This window comes from Aricia agestis, chromosome 22, assembly GCF_905147365.1.
Source record: "Aricia agestis chromosome 22, ilAriAges1.1, whole genome shotgun sequence".
In the NCBI taxonomy this organism is placed as follows: domain Eukaryota; kingdom Metazoa; phylum Arthropoda; class Insecta; order Lepidoptera; family Lycaenidae; genus Aricia; species Aricia agestis.
The window spans coordinates 3428736-3439802 of record NC_056427.1 but is presented as its reverse complement, the minus strand read 5'-3'; the positions used below and the strand labels follow the sequence as shown (position 1 = coordinate 3439802).

General features: G+C 41.3%; 1 protein-coding gene across 28 annotated transcripts in view; it reads left to right on the top strand.

The window, feature by feature from the left end:
* The first annotated feature begins 1879 nt into the window (after window positions 1–1879).
* The window catches only part of LOC121737989 (ryanodine receptor), a 156146-nt gene continuing 146958 nt past the window's right edge, over window positions 1880–11067 (top strand). For 27 of the 28 annotated variants that reach the window (XM_042129772.1, XM_042129761.1, XM_042129776.1 and 24 more), the window contains exon 1: window positions 1880–1970. The gene's annotated coding sequence lies outside the window, so the exon portion shown is untranslated. Of the gene's footprint in view, window positions 1971–9126; window positions 9209–11067 lie in introns of those variants that run through there. The other variant, XM_042129748.1, reaches the window with a different exon arrangement.

The window sequence follows — 11067 nt, the reverse complement described above, 5'->3', positions numbered from 1 at the left end:
ACAGCGCTTGCGCTGTGTTTCGCCGAGTGAGCGAGTTTATCGGAGGCCCAATCCTTTACCCTATTCCCTTCCCTACCCTCCTCTATTCCCTTCCCTACCCTCCTCTATTACCCTATTCCCTCTTAAAAGGCCGGCAACGCACCTGCGGCTCTTCTGATGCTGCGAGTGTCCATGGGCGACGGAAGTTGCTTTCCATCAGGTGACCCGTTTGCTCGTTTGCCTTCTTATTTCATAAAAAAGCAACCTCTACATTTATTAGTATGGATGAATAATTCTAAGTCAAATTACCATCAAGTCTTCTAATTGAATCATTATGGCGTTGCTATGATCTAAAATTGGCGCCATAATTATAGCAACAAGATTGTCATGTACGACTATAAATATTTCAGAGATTATTCACACTATGACGTCATAAGTTTTATAATAACATTAAAAGCTGTAATTTTCTCCTTTTTATTACTACTACGTACTCATATCGTCTAAAAAATCGGCCAGTGCGAGTCGGACTCGCGCACTAAGGGTTCCGTACCGTTATAGAGAAAAATAGGCGAACATTGTTTTTTTTTGTATGAGAGCCCCCCTTAATTTGTTATTTTATTTAAGTAAATATTATTATTTTTTATGAAAGTAGACATAAAAGTTAAAACTAAGGCCTTCATGTAAATTTGAAGTGTCTAGCTGTTGCCATTATTGATTACGAGCTGAAAAGGCCAAAAAATAACGTTTGTTGTATGAGAGCCCCCCTTAAATATTAATTTTATATTCATATTTTGAATCTGTGAAAAATTCAGAAGTCTAGCTATAGCGGTTATTGAGTTAAAACCTGGAGACAGACAGACAGACGGACAGACATTGAAGTCTCAGTAATAGGGTCTTTACCCTTTGGGTACGGAACCCTAATTAGTGTCTGAGCAAAATAAACGGTGCATTTTGCTGCAATGGAAATGACTTAAAATCTCTAAAACTTGCCGCAATCTGAGCGAATTTCTTCAAATTATTCAATGATTATTACTAACTAGATGACTAGATGGGCGCCGGCAGGGGGGTGCCAGGTGGTGCACTTGCACTACTTGGGAATCTCGGGATCAACTGGATTTTTTTTTAATGAAATAAGGGGGCAAACGAGCAAACGGGTCACCTGATGGAAAGCAACTTCCGTCGCCCATGGACACTCGCAGCATCAAAAGTGCTGCAGGTGCGTTGCCAGCCTTTTAAGAGGGAATAGGGTAATAGAAGAGGGAAGGGAAGGGAAGGAAATAGGGGAGGGTAGGGAAGGGAATTGGGCCTCCGGTAAACTCACTCACTCGGCGAAACACATTACACAGTGCAAGCGCTGTTTCACGCCGGTTTTCTGTGAGAACGTGGTATTTCTCCGGTCGAGCCGGCCCATTCGTGCCGAAGTATGGCTCTCCCACTTTAAATTTCCCACAATAATTAGTAGGCAAATGTTTCGGCACTATGTATTCTGTTGACGTAAATAGACATGTCACTGTTGTTCGTAAAAAGTTAAAAGAAAAGAAAGAAAACTGAAATCTGTACTCCTTGAAAATTATGTGACTAGATGACGCCTGCAACTTGCGCCAAAATTCGTTTATCGTGCAAGAACCGTACATTTTTCCGGGATAAAGTATTCCATGTTCCGGGATTCGAACTATCTCCATACTAAATTTCAGCTAAATCGATTCAGCGATTTGGATTTTGGGCGTGAAGAGGTAACAGACAGACAGACACACTTTCGCATTTATAATATTAGTATGGATCAAGGATTGCGCGTGTATCTTAATTAAAAGACAAACGTTAAAGCCAAAAGATTACCATTTAACCTTAAAAATAACAGCTAACAAATAGCCCAGGCAAACAAAAATAGATTGCGCGCTCTCAATCCCAAATCCCTGCATGCGAGCAGTACCGTGGGGCGAGTGCGTGTGGAATATGTGTGAATTGTGCGTCCAACGATAGGATTCATTTTGGTAAGTTTATCCTAGAATTGAGGGCAAAATTTGCGACTTTTAGGGCGAAATTTGCGAGTTTTGACCGAAATTTGGGTGGTTTTGAAGCGAAGACGTTATGCGGGTGTGCAGAGGCCGGTTATCTTGGTGATAATTTTGGTTATCTGTCCCAAGGCCTGGATTTTGGGCTGTTTGCGTGGTTTTTGGCGAAAATAGTTGTTAAATTGTTGTACGTATCCTATCTAAGAATGGTATTTAACTATGATGGTGGCCGGTTAACAGTTACTATATTATTATCTGTGTTTATTTTTGGTTAGCGCACGGCTCACTCTAGAATTCGAGCTATAGATAATTCGCGCGTATTTTACATCAAAAAGTCTTAACAGCTTTGTTAGGCAAGTTTCTTATCGCCGGGTTAGTTCCTGAACTTCGGCGGTAGACTTTCTTTTCTTTGTAGAAGAGTGCCCACGTCGTAGTGGTCCGTGATTATATCCATTTATCTTAGCGATAAATAGCCTAAACTTACTCAAATTAGATCTAACAATCTGATTGTTTATTTTGTAAGTTAACCCATATTGTTTACCATAGAATTTGGACAAGACCGCGTTTTCCAGGCTGTATACTTTGTTTTAGTGGTTGCAATCTGCAACTGCCAACTCGCAGATGAATCTATGAGCGGTACGGAGTAATGTTGGTAAATCAACGTACTATGGCGTAACTTTAGGGTGACAGGGCTAGCAAAATGCATCGGCCCCCCGACCCAAAAGGGCGAGGACAGGAGGTCAGATTTTTTTTAAATAAGTACATTGTTTTATTTTACTAACGTAGGTAACCTCTGACGATTTTTACTGATAGGGCCCTATCAATTTGCCACAGGCCCTGGATGTTGTAGTTACGACTTACGCCACTGCTATTCAGCCAAGAATTTGGACAAAATCTGGCGAAAGGATGTTTATGGTGAAAAGTCTTAAGTTATGGTTTATTGTGAAGAGTCACCAATTAGTTTCGCTCGGGATCAATTTTAGGAAATGAAATGACCTTCGCGGTCCACACATGTGGTAAAATATATATATTTTATTTACATATCAATGAGAAAAGTGATAATTTTGTTGCTTGTTTGGTCTGAAATTGGTGCAATCTATTGATATTAAATCCTGGAGATGTTTATCAGTAAGTCTAGAGCGAAATTTATTTTAACAAAGTTCATCTTCGAACATGCTTGGTCCGCACTCCGCACACAATGGGTCGGTGCGGGCGGTCCGAATGCGGACCGCGCCATTTGGTGACTCCTGTCTTAAGAGCGCATATGACCCTAACTTGACTACATACTTTAACCTAGATCTCAAAATCTGTAAGGTCTAGAAAACTGATATTTTGATACAAGTAACTTCAGTTCATAAATATTAAATGCTCAAGACGAAAACACGTTTACTCAAAAAATGCTCGATAGTTTCTTTTTTACAAAAAACTTTGTTTTAGACACATTTTTGCTTGGATCTTCGAAGTTTGCTGTCTTTTCTTTAACATTTTTTAATATCTAAAAAGGTATTGATAAAACCTAAATTTGCTCAAAACACTTTTTTCATAATCATTATAGTTCGTTTTTTATTCAAGTAAAACTCACTCGGCGATGATTCCGCGCCGTCCTTTTTCACCTGGCATATGAAAGACGGGCGTGAGTGTAAAGAGAGAAGGACGATGTTTGATTTTTAGAGTCAGGAGAGCTCTTAAAGCTTACACTAGCTCAGCAGGTGGTTGGTTTGTTTATCTTAGATTGCTCTGCAGTCTGTTGTTATTATTAACAGATCTATACCTAGGTTACTGTAGTTTGGATCTTACATACTGTAGTGGTAGTATACCTGGGTATAAGTACTAAGTCGATCTAGATTTTAGTTACTGTAGCGACTAGCGATAGTACACATAAATATTAACATTAGATGACTTCCACAACTCCGTTGCGTCAAAACTCGTTTAAAGTTTCCGGGTAAAAAGTATCCTATGTCCTTACTCCTTAGCCAGCCTGCCTAGCATACGCCAACGAGATATCTCACTCTACATGTTTTCTCGATGTTTGATGGTTTGTCTCTTCATCTCTATTCACCCTAGCATGACAAACATTTTTTCTCGCATAGATCTATCATCGAAATAACACATTTTTATAGAGTTTTGTCGAGATAATGTCGAGATTTTGACATTATGAGACGAGTAGTTTTTAATTATCTCGAGAGTGAGATATCTCGTTGGCGTATGCTAGGCACTAGGCAGGCAGGACTCAAGGTATCTTCATACCAAATTTCAGCAAAATCGGTTCAGTGGTTTCGGCGTGAAGAGGTAACAGATACACAGATACACTTCCGCATTCATAATATTAGTATGCCAGGATTGAACAAAACCTGATGCTCATTAGCTTTGTCCACACTGTGCCTTTTTCTGTTCGTCAAGGGCATGCGTTATAGCGCAGTCAACAGCGAACGTGAGGCATGCCCGCGACGCAATCCCTTTGACCGTATCCAAAAAACAAAAATGACAATGTTGGCGTTGCGTTCGTTGACGCATTCAATTATTGAATGCACCAATATGAAAGTTGATGACGAAAATTGAAGATGAAAATGCACAGTGTGGACATAGCTATTAGCTTTGTCCACACTGTGCCTTTTTCTGTTCGTCAAGGGCATGCGTTATAGCGCAGTCAACAGCGAACGTGAGGCATGCCCGCGACGCATCCAAAAAACAAAAATGGCAATGTTGGCGTTGCGTTCGTTGACGCATTCAATTATTGAATGCGCCAAAACGAAAGTTGAATGAAAGAAGATGACGAAATTGAAGACGAAAGCGCATAGTGTGGACATAGCTATTGTATATTTTAAATTGGAAGTGACATTTGCGCGACCCATTTTGATGAAATCGGTCAGCTAAATGTTTTAGTTCACAGATGCATCATGCAGTGCATGCGTTACCTAAATATTTCAAGATTAGATGTGTTAGTTGTTACCATGTTGTTACCTTCGACTTTGTTGCTCAAAAATTCAGATTTTTGTTGTTGCTGCAAAAATATTAAAACACGTTTGTCGCGCGGGAACCGTACACCGTACCGTGTTTTTCCGGATAAAAAGTACCCTATGTCCTTTCCCGGGGCTCGACGTATCTCCATACCCAATTTCATCTAATTCGGTTCAGAGTTTTAAGCGTGAAGATGTTACAAACAGTTATATTATTCTTTTAATATTGAGTTAAGTATAATGAAGTTAAGTTAACTCTATAATACTAGCTGTATTCCGCACGGCTTCACCCGCGTAATTTAGGAATCACTGAAACCGTCCATTTTTCCACAAAAATTAGCCTACCAAAAACAAAAAAATTGCTCCTGTAGATTTCATATAATTCTTCTTCGCTCAAATTGATCTTAGCCTTCCTCTATGTTAACCTTAATATATCTAAGCCTTCCTCGATAAATGAGCTTTTCGAATCGGACCAGTAGTTCCTGAGATTAGCGCGTTCAGACAAACAAAATAACTTTGCAGCTTTATACAATTAAGTATAGATATAGATTACTATTTCAATATACGAATACGTAACTAATAATTGTTGCTGCTAACCCCTCTAATTACTAGGTTCGTTTATAAAACCATCGTACATTTGCACCAGTAATATTAAATGAGGTTCTAGCAGGCGCAAGTACATTATTGATTTCAATATCACATAGCGCAATGCACATTTAGATCCATTTAAATAGCTTACCTGAGTGCTTAGTCAAAATGCATTCGCCAGTTTTGATAGCTTTTTTTTAATGAAATAAGGGGGCAAACGAGCAAACGGGTGACCTGACGGAAAGCAACTTCCGTCGCCCATGGACACTCGCAGCATCAGAAGAGCTGCAGGTACGTTGCCGGCCTTTTTTTAGAGGGAATAGGGTAATAGGGATGGGAATAAAATAGGGGATTAGGCCTCCGGTAAACTCACTCACTCGGCGAAACACAGCGCAAGCGCTGTTTCACGCCAATTTTCTGTGAGCCCGTGGTATTTCTCCGGTCGAGCCGGCCCATTCGTGCCGAAGCATGGCTCTCCCACGTAGTAAAGTTATCAAAAATGTTTGGAATTTGACTAAGTTATTTTGGCTAAGTGTCATGGCGCGTGCGATGCGTTATCCTTGCGAATATTTTTTTTTAATGAAATAAGGGGGCAAACGAGCAAACGGGTCACCTGATGGAAAGCAACTTCCGTCGCCCATGGACACTTGCAGCATCAGAAGAGCTGCAGGTGCGTTGCCGGCCTTTGAAGAGGGATTAGGGTAATAGGGAAGGGTAGGGATGGGAAGGGAAGGGAATAGGGGAGGGTAGGGGATTGGGCCTCCGGTAAACTCACTCACTCGGCGAAACACAGCGCAAGCGCTGTATCACGCCGGTTTTCTGTGAGAACGTGGTATTTCTCCGGTCGAGCCGGCCCATTCGTGCCGAAGCATGGCTCTCCCACGTATATTATTTATAATGTGTGTCTGCCTGTTACATCTTCACGCCCAAACCGCTGAACAGATTTTGCTGAAATTTTGTATGGAGATACTTCGAGTCCTGGAAATACAGGACACTTTATCTCGGAAAAAATCTTGAAAGGGTACCGACACCAAAAAAGTTTGATAAACGCTGTCCTAGATCAAACATTAAATATTGACAGGTATAAAATGATTGATGATAGTTGAAACTATGTTTGTTTGAGTATTGTTAGAATCAATACTTTGATTATCGCTTTTTATACCTTGTGAGTGCACATCAAAAACGCGGTGGTTCAGTCGCTTTTTGGCTATAGGTGGCAGCGTTGCCAGACTCCTGTTTTTTTTTTTTTTTTTATGAAATAAGGGGGCAAACGAGCAAACGGGTCACCTGATGGAAAGCAACTTCCGTCGCCCATGGACACTCGCAGCATCAGAAGAGCTGCATGTGCGTTGCCGGCCTTTTAAGAGGGAATAGGGTAATAGGGGAGGGTAGGGAAGGGAAGGGAATAGGGGAGGGTAGGAAAGGGAATAGAGTAGGGGATTGGGCCTCCGGTAAACTCACTCACTCGGCGAAACACAGCGCAAGCGCTGTTTCACGCCGGTTTTCTGTGACAACGTGGTATTTATCCGGTCGAGCCGGCCCATTCGTGCCGAAGCATGGCTCTCCCACGTATAAAAAACTATCCCACGTATAAATATTTTGGCGGGACGTCCCGATTTTTTCATCAAAATTAAATATCCCGCGCGGGACAGGCTCAGTCCCGCTTTTCGGGGAAAGCCCGAACGTACGTGCAGCGTGCTGAGAAAGAAAGGTGCGTACTGCGTAATGGAGATAAGAGTGTGGGAGGTAGAGGGGTGGATTTTCTTTGGCTACTTTAGCTATCTATTGTCACGTAAACGTTATTTTAACACAAATAAAAAGATAAAGATTCAAAAAACTTTTTGATTTTATACCTTTTTTACTCAGAAAGATCCAAAATCCCGACTTGGCGTAGAAAAAAATCTGGCAACGCTGATAGGTGGTGTTTGATTCCCGTGCTGGAGCAACCACACAACGGTTTGCATTCCGGGATTTAGTGAAAACGAAACAACAAACATACATTTTCGCTGTGCGATATAAAGAGAGAGGTCCCTCCGTCCGAATTTTCGATCAGGGCATACGCCTCCGTTGTCTAGTGGTATAGCGCCCGGCTCTTGACTCGGAGGTCGTGGGTCCAATTCCCGCATTGGAAACATGTTATTTCCAAGTTTGGTTAGGACAATGCAGGCTGATCGCCAGATTGTCTGACAAGTAAGATGATCCATGCGTCGGATGGTCATGTAAAAAGTCGGTTCTATGCCTGATCTCTCGCCAGTCGTGCCGGTCTTCCGTCCCACTGGGTTATGAGAGTGAAGGAATAGAGAGTGCTCTTGTGTACTGCGCACACACATGGGCACTATAAAATTACTCCTGCGTAGCTGGCCTGGTTTCAATGAAACCGGCCACCGTCACCGAAACCGGTGTGGGAGCTATTATTATTATTTCGATCAGGTCACGTGTCCCTCCTCGAAGCTTTAAAATCCGCGACTTTAAAGCTTCGACCAAACCTCCGCGTCAGTGACGCGGGACGGGAGCGTCTGCAAAGCGAAACTGGTGTACACACCTGCGTGACTACGGTGCGAACCGGTAGATTATTCCCGCTCTGCCGACGCTAACGTCCCGCGTTGCAGACGCTCCGCTTCGCAGTCACTTTGGTCGCGTAGGTTTGGCCGAAGTCAACATTTTTCGCAATCCAGCAAAGTGCATAATGCCGCTAAAGAAGTTTTCACTACAGAAATATTGATTTAAGCTTAAAACAATGGAGGATGATCCATGAAATGAGTTTTTGTAGTTAACCAAGCCCACTTATTTCTACGGAATAAGGAACCTTCCAGAACCATAAAAGTGGGCCCTGAAAACAGTGAAGTACGTAAAACGAGCGAAAGTGTGAATTCTGCTAGATTGCAGTGTTGCTAGCTTTGGAGTTTTGCCCCTTTTTAAGGGAAAATTAAGGGGGATTATACTAGCTAAAAGCCGAGCTTTGTGAGTTTTTGTTGTGGTGATAACTCATCTACATATAAAAAACCTTGACTGACTGATGATAACACATCTACATATTAATAAAAATTACTATGTTAAAGCACAAATCAATAGGCGTGAAATATAGAGCGTTTTTCCGTAAAGTGTATTACAAAATGTACTGGAATGTAATACGGACGGTCGACGGATATGGTTAAAATTTGGCATGCAGGTAGATATTATGATTTATGACGCAGGCATCCGCTAAGAAAGCATTGTGATCAATTCTACCCCCCAAGGGGATGAAATAGAGGATGCAAGTTTGTATGACACTTTGTAAACTTTAAACCGATCGACGAGATGAGACTTTCATACCTAATTAGTAATTACTAATTAATAATAATACTTCTTAACGCGAGCGAAGCCGCGGGCACAAGCTAGTGTTCATATAAAAGTCTGTCTTGTGAGTTGTGACTTGAATTAAGGGGTAAATATGTATCAGAGTTGGTAACACTGAAATTCAACTAAAATAATTTCAGTATTCCTTTGACATTCACAAGTAACGGACGCTTGTTCAACGCAATTTTACGCAAAACACGTGTTTGTGTTTTGTGCTGTGTTTTTGTTTATAATGTGTGTACTGGGTGTGTTTGTGTATATTTCTGTATAGTTCTAAGTCAGTGTATAAGTTTGTATAAGTAATTGCAACCTTGGTTGGCGCATAGCAGTTTACAGGTGAGTTTATGGAGCGAATCTTAGCAAAAATACTGCATTTTCACAATTTGTTGAATACTGGGAAAGCGTAGATCGTTTTAATCACCGGAGGGATTGCTAGTGCGTTCTCTTCCCCCGCATTGGGGGCGCTGATTCCGCTTCAAATAGGCACAAAAAACAGTTGGGTATCTTCTGTCCAGCGTACTTGTATAATGGAGGTCAGTGGTTCAACCCGATAAAATGTACGGTTCCCATGGTGCCCGTATGAATTTCGGGACGATGATGTTTCGGTAAACATCTAAATGCAATGTTACCCAAAAATGTGTTTAATATCCTCAGGAATTCTGAGGGCTTTGATGCGGTATTTCTCGACAACGAAAAGGCTGATAGCTCGCATAGGTATGTGAGGACTTATCCCTACATAAGGGTTTATATTCTGAGCAGATTTTCTCCAAATATACTAACTAAAAGCCAAGCATTGTGAGGGCTCGCGTCGTCACACCTTGACTGACTGATGATAACACATCTACATAATATACTTAAATAAAAATTATATATTATGTTAAAGCACAAATCAATAGGCGTGATAGTTTTTTCGTTAGTGTACCACAAAATGTAAATGGTTGTGGGATATACTAGGGTTCGCTTCGCTCGCCCTGATGCTTTGCTCGGTATTCTATAAAACACGAATAAAATGACATTTTCTAAAAATGATTCCTAGCTAGATCGATTTATCGCCCCCTAAACCCCCTATATACTAAATTTTATGAAAATCGTTGGAGCCGGTTGCGAGATTCCAATTATATATATATATACCTACAAGAATTGCTCGTTTAAAGATTTAAGATTATTTGCGAACCAAAGTAGAATATTGTAGAGTTTGTAAACTTCAACTTGGCCTTGCAAAATGTACGGTTCCTATGCGGTAAACGTGTAAGCGTCTGCATGATGTTCATTTCGACGAGATTTGTTTTTCGCTCGGGAATTTTACAATATTTTTCCACAACAAAAACTTTCCTTTGCCGTTCCCGACTCTACCTAAGTTAATTCATAGCAATTTTCATCTAAATTGGTTCAGCGTGAAGAAGGAGACAGATGCATATTCGCATTTATAATATTAGTAATGGATAAAGTATGTAATAGATGTATGTCACGTATAGACTATAGTATTAGGAATTCATTGATAAATATTTCTTCTAACAGTTTTTGCGTGACATACTGGCAAGGTTCCATAATGGGATTAATATCATATTATTATATCGAGTAGCTCCATAATCATTATGTGGGCCTGGGCAGTAAAATTGTAGGTTAAATGGCAGTTATCTTATTAAATTAGAGTGTACTGACCGCGTACAAGTTTAAGATCGCTCTACAAAACAGAAAGGGGCAAAATACCGATATTAAAATGCGAAAGTGTGTCTCTGTCTGTCTGTTACCTCTTCACGCCCAAACCGCTAAACAGATTTTGCTGGGTATTTTTTTGTTAATGAAATAAGGGGGCAAACGAGCAAACGGGTCACCTAATGGAAAGCAACTACCGTCGCCCATGAACACTCGCAGCATCAGAAGAGCTGCAGGTGCGTTGCCGGCCTTTTAAGAGGGGATAGGGTAATAGGGGAGGGTAGCGAAGAGAAGGGAAGGGAATAGGGTAGGGGATTCGGCCTCCGGTAAACTCACTCACTCGGCGAAACACAGCGCAAGCGCTGTTTCATGCCGGTTTTCTGTGAGAATATGGTATTTCTCCGGTCGAGCCGGCCCATTCGTGCCGAAGCATGGCTCTCCCACGTATGGTGATATTCTGTGTCCCGGTAACATAGGATACTTTTTATCCGGGATAAATGTACAATTCCCGCGCGAAATCCAATTTGGCGCAACGGAGT